The sequence below is a fragment of the Canis lupus genome, chromosome 1 (assembly GCF_048164855.1).
Source record: "Canis lupus baileyi chromosome 1, mCanLup2.hap1, whole genome shotgun sequence".
NCBI classification, from domain to species: domain Eukaryota; kingdom Metazoa; phylum Chordata; class Mammalia; order Carnivora; family Canidae; genus Canis; species Canis lupus.
The window spans coordinates 6,679,465-6,688,615 of NC_132838.1; positions in this window are offsets into that span (position 1 = coordinate 6,679,465).

A 9,151-nucleotide genomic window follows, 5' to 3' on the forward strand; every position below is an offset into this window, starting at 1 on the left:
GATGGCAGCTTGGGAAATCATTGGCAGAACTCATTAGTTTCCAGGCAAGAAAACAGAAACCACTTTGGCTATTTGGGACATATATATATAATATAAAAAAAAACTGATTAAAAGCTATTATTAGTGCAGATGGAAGAGCTTAAAGGAGGTACTGGGGGAGCAAAATGGATCAGGAAGTCACTGTGCTCCCCCTATGGAGCCAGGTGGCCTCAGAAACACTTCCTTAGTCCTCCCCCGACCTGTGGCTGCTCTGGCGGTTGGGGGGCAGGGAGGCTGACCATGATACGGGAGAGCTTGATTCTTGTCTCACGAAGTAGAGGAATGAATCTCGCAGAAGCAGGATTGTGAGTGAAGGGAAAGAAGTTTATTAAGTAAAGATGCAGAGAAAGCTCTCAGGAAAGAGAGGGGTCCCCACAGGGTTTCCCCTAAGGGCTTGTAGGGTTGGTCTTTTATTGAAAGCCTAATCAGGGAACCTAAATCCTTTTAACATTATCTATTGACTATTGACAGCACCTTTGAGTAAGGACTAGTGATAATATCTTTTTTTTTTTTTTTAAGCTTTTAATTATTCATGACAGACAGAGAGAGGCAGAGACACAGGCAGAGGGAGAGGAGCGAAGCAGGCTCCATGCAGGGAGCCTGATGTGGGACTCGATTCCGAGTCTCCAGGATCACACCCGGGGTGGAAGGCGGCCCCAAATCGCTGGGCCACCGGGGCTCCCCCTAGTGATAACATCTTTACCGGCTTACTTCTTTTGGGCCTGGTTGTTCTTCGTTGGTCACAAGTAGCTGTTTTAATAAGACACCCTCCCTGCTCACACTTAGGGCAGGGTGGCCTGGCTTGTTCCTTTATCTCCGGTTTCCTCACACCTCAGCATTTTTGGGATTTCTGTGAGCCTGCTTCCGTGGCTCCCTACCCAGCCCTGCGTGTCCCTGTTTGTCTCTAACTCAATCAGATCAGAAGAACACATGGCTCCTTCCATCTCCCAGCTTCTACGTCCTGCCTGTGCCTCTGAGGACACAGCCTTGAGGAAGGCAGGTGACAAAGGGCCTGGGGAGCCCTGTGTGCCGGCTTCCCTTCCTCTTGCCTGGAGAGGGTTACTGCAGAGCGGTGGCATGAGGACGCCCCAGAAACACCATGAACGCAGGAAACTGGGCGTTTTAAGATGTTAACTAAGAAAAAGCCAAATCCTAATATTAAACCATATGATGAAAGAATTCCAACTTGAACTTAGGTTCAAGACCTAAATGCAAGGGTAACTTGAGAGAAAGATTTTAAGATAGGAAAAAATATGTATTTGTATCATCCTGAGATGGAGAGCAGGCTATCTGAGTATAATTCAACATTAATGCCATGAACATATAGAATACTATCTACAAGAAACAAGTGGTCCCTGAGAAATCAAATAAGTAAATTTGTAATTTAATCAAATAAGTAAATTTGTAATTTAAAAAAGTAAATCAAATAAGTAAACAACACTTTTAAAATGTCAATAGGAAAGGAACAAACCCTTCAGAAGTGAACAAAAACACGTTCTCCAGCGGCACATTGACTCGGCTAAAACTTAAAATAAATGGGAAATGTGTAATTAAAAATGCAATATATTTCTCATTGACTGGTAACAATCAAAAATATCTACATAGAAGGAGTAGGAAATGAAGTAGGAGTGAAAATCATCAACTTGGCAGTGTTTATCACAATAATAAGTGTAGACTTCTATGAGCAACAAAGCAACCTGGTAAGATTAACAAAACTATGTTGCTTACCAAACAAAATAGTGAATAAATAATAATATAATAAAAGGAATCATGAAGAGAATGACAACACATGGACTCATTTTTCCTGAAGGGTGAAATTTCTATGTCTATATATATATCTTGAGCTTGTGTGCTGGAGGGCATCCAGGTCACAGTCCCTTGCTACCTCTTCTCCCTCAGGCTTAGTCAAGTAAACAAAATACATACCTGTAAGGCCACATTGCCTTTATTCTCACTCCAATTGTTACAAGTTCAAGAAAGGAAATTCTATGGTGAAAACCCCAGGGGAACTGACTTATCTAGATATTGGGTTTCCCTGCGCTCAGGAAACTTCCACCTCATGCCTTGTCCAAGGATAATTACTAAGAGCACTGCTTTTCTCAATACTGCCTCAGGTTCAACGATGGTGAGCGTGTTTATGCACACCATTAGAGCATAAAATAAAGGAAGTTGCAAAATTGCATGTTTCTGTTACAGGACAATACAGGATATTATTCTTAAATATTTACAAATATTCATATTCTCCCATTCTAAACCCTCCAATCCTACCTCTTCCGCTTAAATAAAATTCAACGTCCCTACAAAGGGCTGCAATCTATACGTGATCTGATAACCGCCTCTTCTGAGGGGCAGCTCTCCTTTCACCCCGTCACAGAATTCCAGGCACCTCGATTGTGCCGCACCCAAAATCAAAGCATGAAAACACACTTTTCCACCTTGACCTTCGTCTGCTTAGAAAATTATTTCTTTGTATTGTCCACATGTTGTTTCTTCTCATTTCATTGTGGTCTGTATTCCAATATCAACACAGAGAGCATTTCCCTGATCACCTTATCTAAGAAAACATTGCTCATCATTCACTGTTCACTTCCTGGGTGTTTTTCTCCATGACACTCTTCCTTCATATTTCCCGTATGTATGTATGTATGTATTCATGCTCACACGTATAGTATGCAGTAAGCAGTATTTCTTATCCACTAACATTTCGGAGTCTTTGAAGGCAGGATATTTGCTTGCTTTCCTTCATAGAACATCGTGTAGAACGATGCATATATACCCCTCCCCCTCCCCCAGTAGATGTCAAATCAATGAAAGTATATGGTGGCAGGGATATTTCACAATAATGTCTCTGCTGGCTGGTGAGAACTCAGGTGATTTTATTTTCTTTTTACTCACTGGTATGTATGTATGTATGTATGATTTATTTATTTATTTATTTATTTATTTATTTATTGGTTTATTCATTCATGAGAGAGGCAGAGACACAGGCAGAGAGAAAAGCAGGCTCCATGCAGGGAGCCCAATGTGGGACCTGATCCCAGGACCCAAGGATCACGTCCAGGGCCAAAGTCAGGCACCCAACCGCTGAGCCACTCGGGTGTCCCTATTTATTTATTTTTCCAATGATTATAGAATAAAAAAGTAAAGAAGAGGGCAAGAAAAAGTACCCTTGTGCAACCAAGCTAATAGAAATAATATCTGCAGTTTATGGAGTGCTGAAACGTTTCAGGCATCTTTTGGGAACTCCTTTTATCTCAGCAGTCCTGTGAGGCACGAACTGTTAGCATGCCCCACTTCTAGACAGGGAAACTGATTCATAGAAAGGTTAAGTAAGTTGTTTATTCAGTGAATGGGGCTGGGGGGTAGGGGTGGCAGTGGTAGTCAGGCTCTGATCCTGGGCATGCTGTGTTTTAGGGCCTGTGCTGTACCACCCTGGTGCACAGCCTACAAGCCAGCAGAATTTGAAAGACAAATCCCTGCCCCATGTGTGTCCACATTAACATGGAGTTTTAAAAACAAACCAGCTTTTTGTCAGATTTTTCTCTCATTATGCATGGACCCTGTGCCTGGGCATTCTCTAAATTTAATAGCAGAGCTTCAGATTATTGCTGCCAGCAGCATGTGAACACTTTGTAGTCATTTTATGGGTTTAGAACCTTTCCCAGGTGGGGTTTTCAGCAGTTTCAATGGTAATTACATGAAATATGTTATCTTCAGCTGCTTTTATATTCATGGGCATGGATTGTTGTGCTAGGCATAAGGGAAAAGGCCAGGGGGAGTGCTTCACCTGGGAGAAAATGAACTTGATGATCCACTCTCCGATGAGTCTGAAAATGGCATTGTTAGTTTCAGCTGTTTATGAAGAAAATGTCTCCTCATCAGAACTGAAAAAGAACGGCCTTACTTTGTTCTGAGTGATGGGTTTGGCTTGACCTGTCCTGCCACCTGCCACCTTGTTTTCACCACAGCCAGGCAGGATTAGAATATGTTTCATCCCTCAATTTATTTGAATTCTCTCTTTACAATTCTCTCATAATTGATGTTCCTGGGCCCAGATGCCCTGGTCTAGAGTTGGGTTTGTTTGGATTTTTTTTTTTTTAATGGATTTACTTCTTTTAGAAGTGAAAAGAAATAAACTCAGCATACACTTCCAGATTGCCAGGGCTCACTGACTGGTTAATATTCATGTGGCACAGTAGAAAGTCCATCTTCATTTGTAGTAAAGGGAATTGAATGTGCTCACTTTGGAGGGATCTGTGCACAGCCAGAGGACGAGGTTAAAGAAACGAGGTAGCACTGGTAACAAAGAGGGCTCTAATAATTTTTTTAAAGACTTGTCTAATGTTGGTTTTGAATGAAGATGTGAGACCTCTCTGTTCAGCCCTTTTAATGAACAGCGTGGCGCTTTGGATAGTCTCAGGAGAAAGACTCCTTTTTTTTCCATTATAAAGAAGTACTTTAGTAGAATGTTTGATAATGAGATGCAAAAGCCCTTCTACAGTCTCTTTTATTACATTCCCCAAATGAAAGTAGCTGCTAGCTGTATTACCCCTACTGCTTCCCATTAAAAAGGAAACAATTGTCTGACCATATCATAAATAAATTGAGGGAAGTTCTAGCTGCTGTACAAAGTTGGCCCTGGAATCATATACACTCACGCCCAGTTTGAAAGAACTCACTTGTCCAAATATATGGAGTAGTAGAAAAACGAAGTAGCTACGCCAAGAAGGTTCTGGAAAGTAAGAAGAAAAAGAGAAAATCGGATCACTTCCTGCTTTACCTAGCACCTGCCTTCCAAATGGAGCTTCTATTATTTTCAACATCAAAATAACAATTGCAACCTATCTCCTTCTAAAGCTATGAGGTAGTTAAGATAGGCTTGGAAAGTTAATTTAAATAAAACTGCCTGCCAGGTGTGATCTTGTGATTGGTATTCACAAAAGATTTCCAAAACTTAGAAACTCTGTAAGCACACTTGTCATTTTATTTCAGTGTGTGTGTGTGTGTGTGTGTGTGTGCACGCGCGCGCGCGCCCGCGAGCGTTTACTATCAATGGTATTGTTGGCTCATCCTGTCAATGCATCAAAAATATGAGGCATACATTGAAAGGATTCCTCCTAGGGTTCCTAGGTGTGGGCAGAACAATTTAGATTATTGAATCACTTTGTTTCCTGATCCATAGTTCAACTCAATCTCATTAAGATATTTCATTTTCAAAAATATGAAGTTGTGGTCCATCTAGTGTGGTTCTTAGTTACTTTGGCACATGATTCAGCATGATACAGTATGTACTTAAGAGTCTGAGATGTAATGGACTTTGGTGTGGTCTTTATCCAAGGGATATAAATACAAGCTCCCAAATGGAAGGAAAACTTTTCTTTAATCTTTTGAAAATGACCTTATGAATTAGAAATTCATGCAAGCAAAAATCATCCCTTTAGGGCCAGGCAGAGATAAAATTCCTCCGTGTTATGCTTTTTAAACCTGTGAAAGATCTTCTTTGTCAAAGGAAAATTGTTCTGGACAAGTTAAATGGGCAAGGAAGACTTTATTCAAGTCTACTACAACAGGGGAGAGAGACTAAACTCCAGTCCCCTGAAGGAGAAAGTGGGTCCATGAAAGCTCAGGATTCCCAGGGGGACAGTAGTGCAGAACTTCTAGGGGAGGCTGGAGGGTGCTGGCAGCTGCCTCTGCTAACTGGTACTCATGGCTGGTAAGCTTCCTGTCCTTCCACTGAGACTGGGAAATCAGGGATTATTTTGAAAGATAATTCATCTCAAAGGATTGCTCCCAGGTCCTTGAGTGTGACATTCCTGAATTATACAAATGATAAGAGGCTGGGAGAAGATTTACATCTCAAGAGGGCAAAGAATGTGCAATCTCAAATTTTCCAAAGGAAATGCTCCTAGAAAAGGGAATTCTGGGCTGATTTGGGAAGAACACCCTTGCAAAATATACTGAGGCTGAGCAGTAGTCCAGCCTTCTTACTGACCTTGCCTACAGTGCCATCCTCTGTCTCTGAGTCACATGCTACAGAAAAAGTGTGACGTTTCTGAGATCTGCAGTCATTAAACAACAAATCTTAGCATTAAAGTATATTTTTCACTTTTTTTGTTATTCAAGACAAAAAAAAATATAGTAAAAAGAAAGAGTTAATGGCATCTTCCATAAACTAGGGGTAAGTGATCCCAAAAGCCCCCAAATGTGAATGAATAATAGTTTTGCTTTTTGCAGAATGTCATAGAGTTGGAATTATACAGAAGGTAGCCTTTTCAGATTGGCTCCTTTTACTTAGTGATAATTTGCATTAAAGTAGTTGGAATACTATGTAGTCATCAAAAAAATCTTGCCATTTGCAATGACATGGATGGAACAAGAAGGTACTGTTCTAAGCAAAATAAGTCAATCAGAGAAAGATAATTATCATCTGATCTCACTCATCTGTGGAATTTAAGAAACAAAACAGAAGGTCTTAGGGGAAGAGAGGAAAACATAAAACAATATGAAATCAGAGGGAGACAAACCATAAGAGACTGTTAATCATAGGAAACAAACTGAGGGTTGCTGGAGGGGGAGGTAGTTGGGGGGATGAGGTAACGGGGTGATGGGCATTAAGGAGGGCACATGAGGGATCCCTGGGTGGCGCAGCGGTTTAGCGCCTGCCTTTGGCCCAGGGCGCGATCCTGGAGATCCGGGATCGAATCCCATGTCGGGCTCCCGGTGCATGGAGCCTGCTTCTCCCTCTGCCTGTGTCTCTGCCTCTCTCTCTCTCACTGTGTGCCTATCATAAATAAAAAAAAAAAAAAAAAAAAAAAAAAAAAAAAGGAGGGCACATGATGTAATGAGAACTGAGTATTATATAAGATCTATGAATCATTGACCTTTATCTCTGAAACCAATAATGCATTCTATGTTACTTAATTGAATTTAAATAACATTTTTTAAAAAGTAAAAAAAAAAATAATAATAAACTTCCTCCATGTCTTTTCACAGCTTACTGGCTCATTTCCTTTTAGTGCTAAAAATACTGCATTGTCTGGATGGACCACAATCTGTTTATCCATTCACCTACTGAAAGGCATCTTGCATTCTTCTTAGTTTTGTCAATTATTAATAGAGCTGCTCTGAGCATCCATGTGTAGACATAAGTTTTCAATTCATTTGGGTAAACACCCAGGAGCAGTATTGCTGGATTTCATAGTAAGAGTGCATTCAGTTTTATAAGAAACCGTCAAAGTGTCCTCCAAGGTGCCTGTACATTTTTATATCCCCACCAGCAATAAATGAGAATTCCTGTTGCTCTACATATTGGCCAGCATTTGGTGCTGTCAGTGTTCCAGATTTGGTCATTCTAATTAAGGTATATAGTGATATCTTATTGCTGCTTCAATTTGTAATTCCATAATGACATGTGATATGGAGCATTTTTTCATATATTTCCTCCCCATCTAACATCTTTGGTAAGGAGTCTATTCAGGCCATTTGTGTATTTTCTTAACCAAGTTGTTTGTTTTCTTATTGTTTAGTTTTAAGAGTTCATCGTATATTTTAGATGACAGACTTCTATTAGATGTGTCTTTTGCAATATTTTCACTCCACTGATGGTTTGTTTTCTCATTCTCTCAGTTTTTTTTCTCAAAGAACAGAAGTTTTATTTTAATGAAATGCCGCTTTTCATTTCTTTCATTAATGAATCATGACTTTGTTGTTGTATGTAAAATGTCAGCCACCATATGCAAGGTCATATAGGTTTTCTCCTATCTTATCCTCTAGAAATTTTATAGTTTTGGATTTTACATTTCAGTCTATGACCCATTGGAGTTAATTTTTGTGAAAGGTATAAGGTCTGTGTTTACATCGATTGATTGACTGATTGATGGATGGATGGATGGATGGATGGATGGACTGAATGTGGATATCCAGTTGTTCCAACACCAGTTGTCGAAACCACTATCTTTGCTCCATTGTATTGCCTTGGTTCTTCTGCTAAAGATCAGTTGACTCTATTTGTAGTAGCCTATTTCTGGGTGCTCATTCTGTTACACTTATCTGTTTTCTAATCTTTTGTTGTTGTTGTTGTTATTGTTGTTGTTATTTATTTACTCATGAGAGACACACAGAGAGGTAGAGACATAGAGACACAGGCAGAGGGAGAAGTAGGCTCCCTCCAAGGAGCCTGATGCAAGACTCGATCCCGGGATTCTGGGATCATGATCTGAACCAAAGGCAGACATTCCACCACTGAGCCACCCAGGTGCCTCTGTTTTTTATTCTTTCACTATGCAAAGAGACCAAGTTGACTCTGGGGCGGGGTGGTGGTAGTGGTCGGTCTCCTCACTTTCACTTTATCTGCTCAATCAGCTCTTCATTTCTCTTCACCAAAGCCATTTAGGGCTCTTCTTGGGGACTAACTTAACTATTGTATACATCTGTCTGTTATTTGATTCCAAATTCACACACTCAGTATTCTCCTTCTTTATGGTGAATGATCCTGTCATTGTATAAGATGGATGTATTGATTGTGCTAGCTTGCTTTTCTTTTAAATATTTTAATGCCATCAAATATACAACATATCACAACAGGTTTACAGGTTGAATATAAGGGGATTTGGACCAAAAGTTCTAGCCTTAGGAATTTTCAACCCATTTGCCCAAACCAGAGATCTCACAAGTTTTCACTGAATATTGAAAAGTTTGAATAACATAAATATCTCATTACAGAGTTGTTGTGGACTGAGTTATGTCTCCCTAAGATTCATATGTTTAAGCTCCAAGTCCCAATGACACTGTATTTAGAGTTGGGCCTTCTGGAGTTAATTAAGGTTAAATGAGATCACAAGTGTAGGTTTCCAATCCCTTAGACTTGGTATTCTACTAAGAAGAGACACCAGCACTCTCTCTCCACAGGAGCCTGTGAGAATGCAGGGGAAAGGTGACCATCTGCAAGCCAAGAAGACATCCCTCATCAAAAACAGAATATGTTGGCATCTTTGTCTTGGAGTTACAGACTAGAATTGTGGACAAAAAAAATCCATTGTTAAAGCCACTCAGGCTGCAGTATTTTGCTATGATGCCCAAGGTAATATGACAGCCAGTAAATACTCTTGAATTA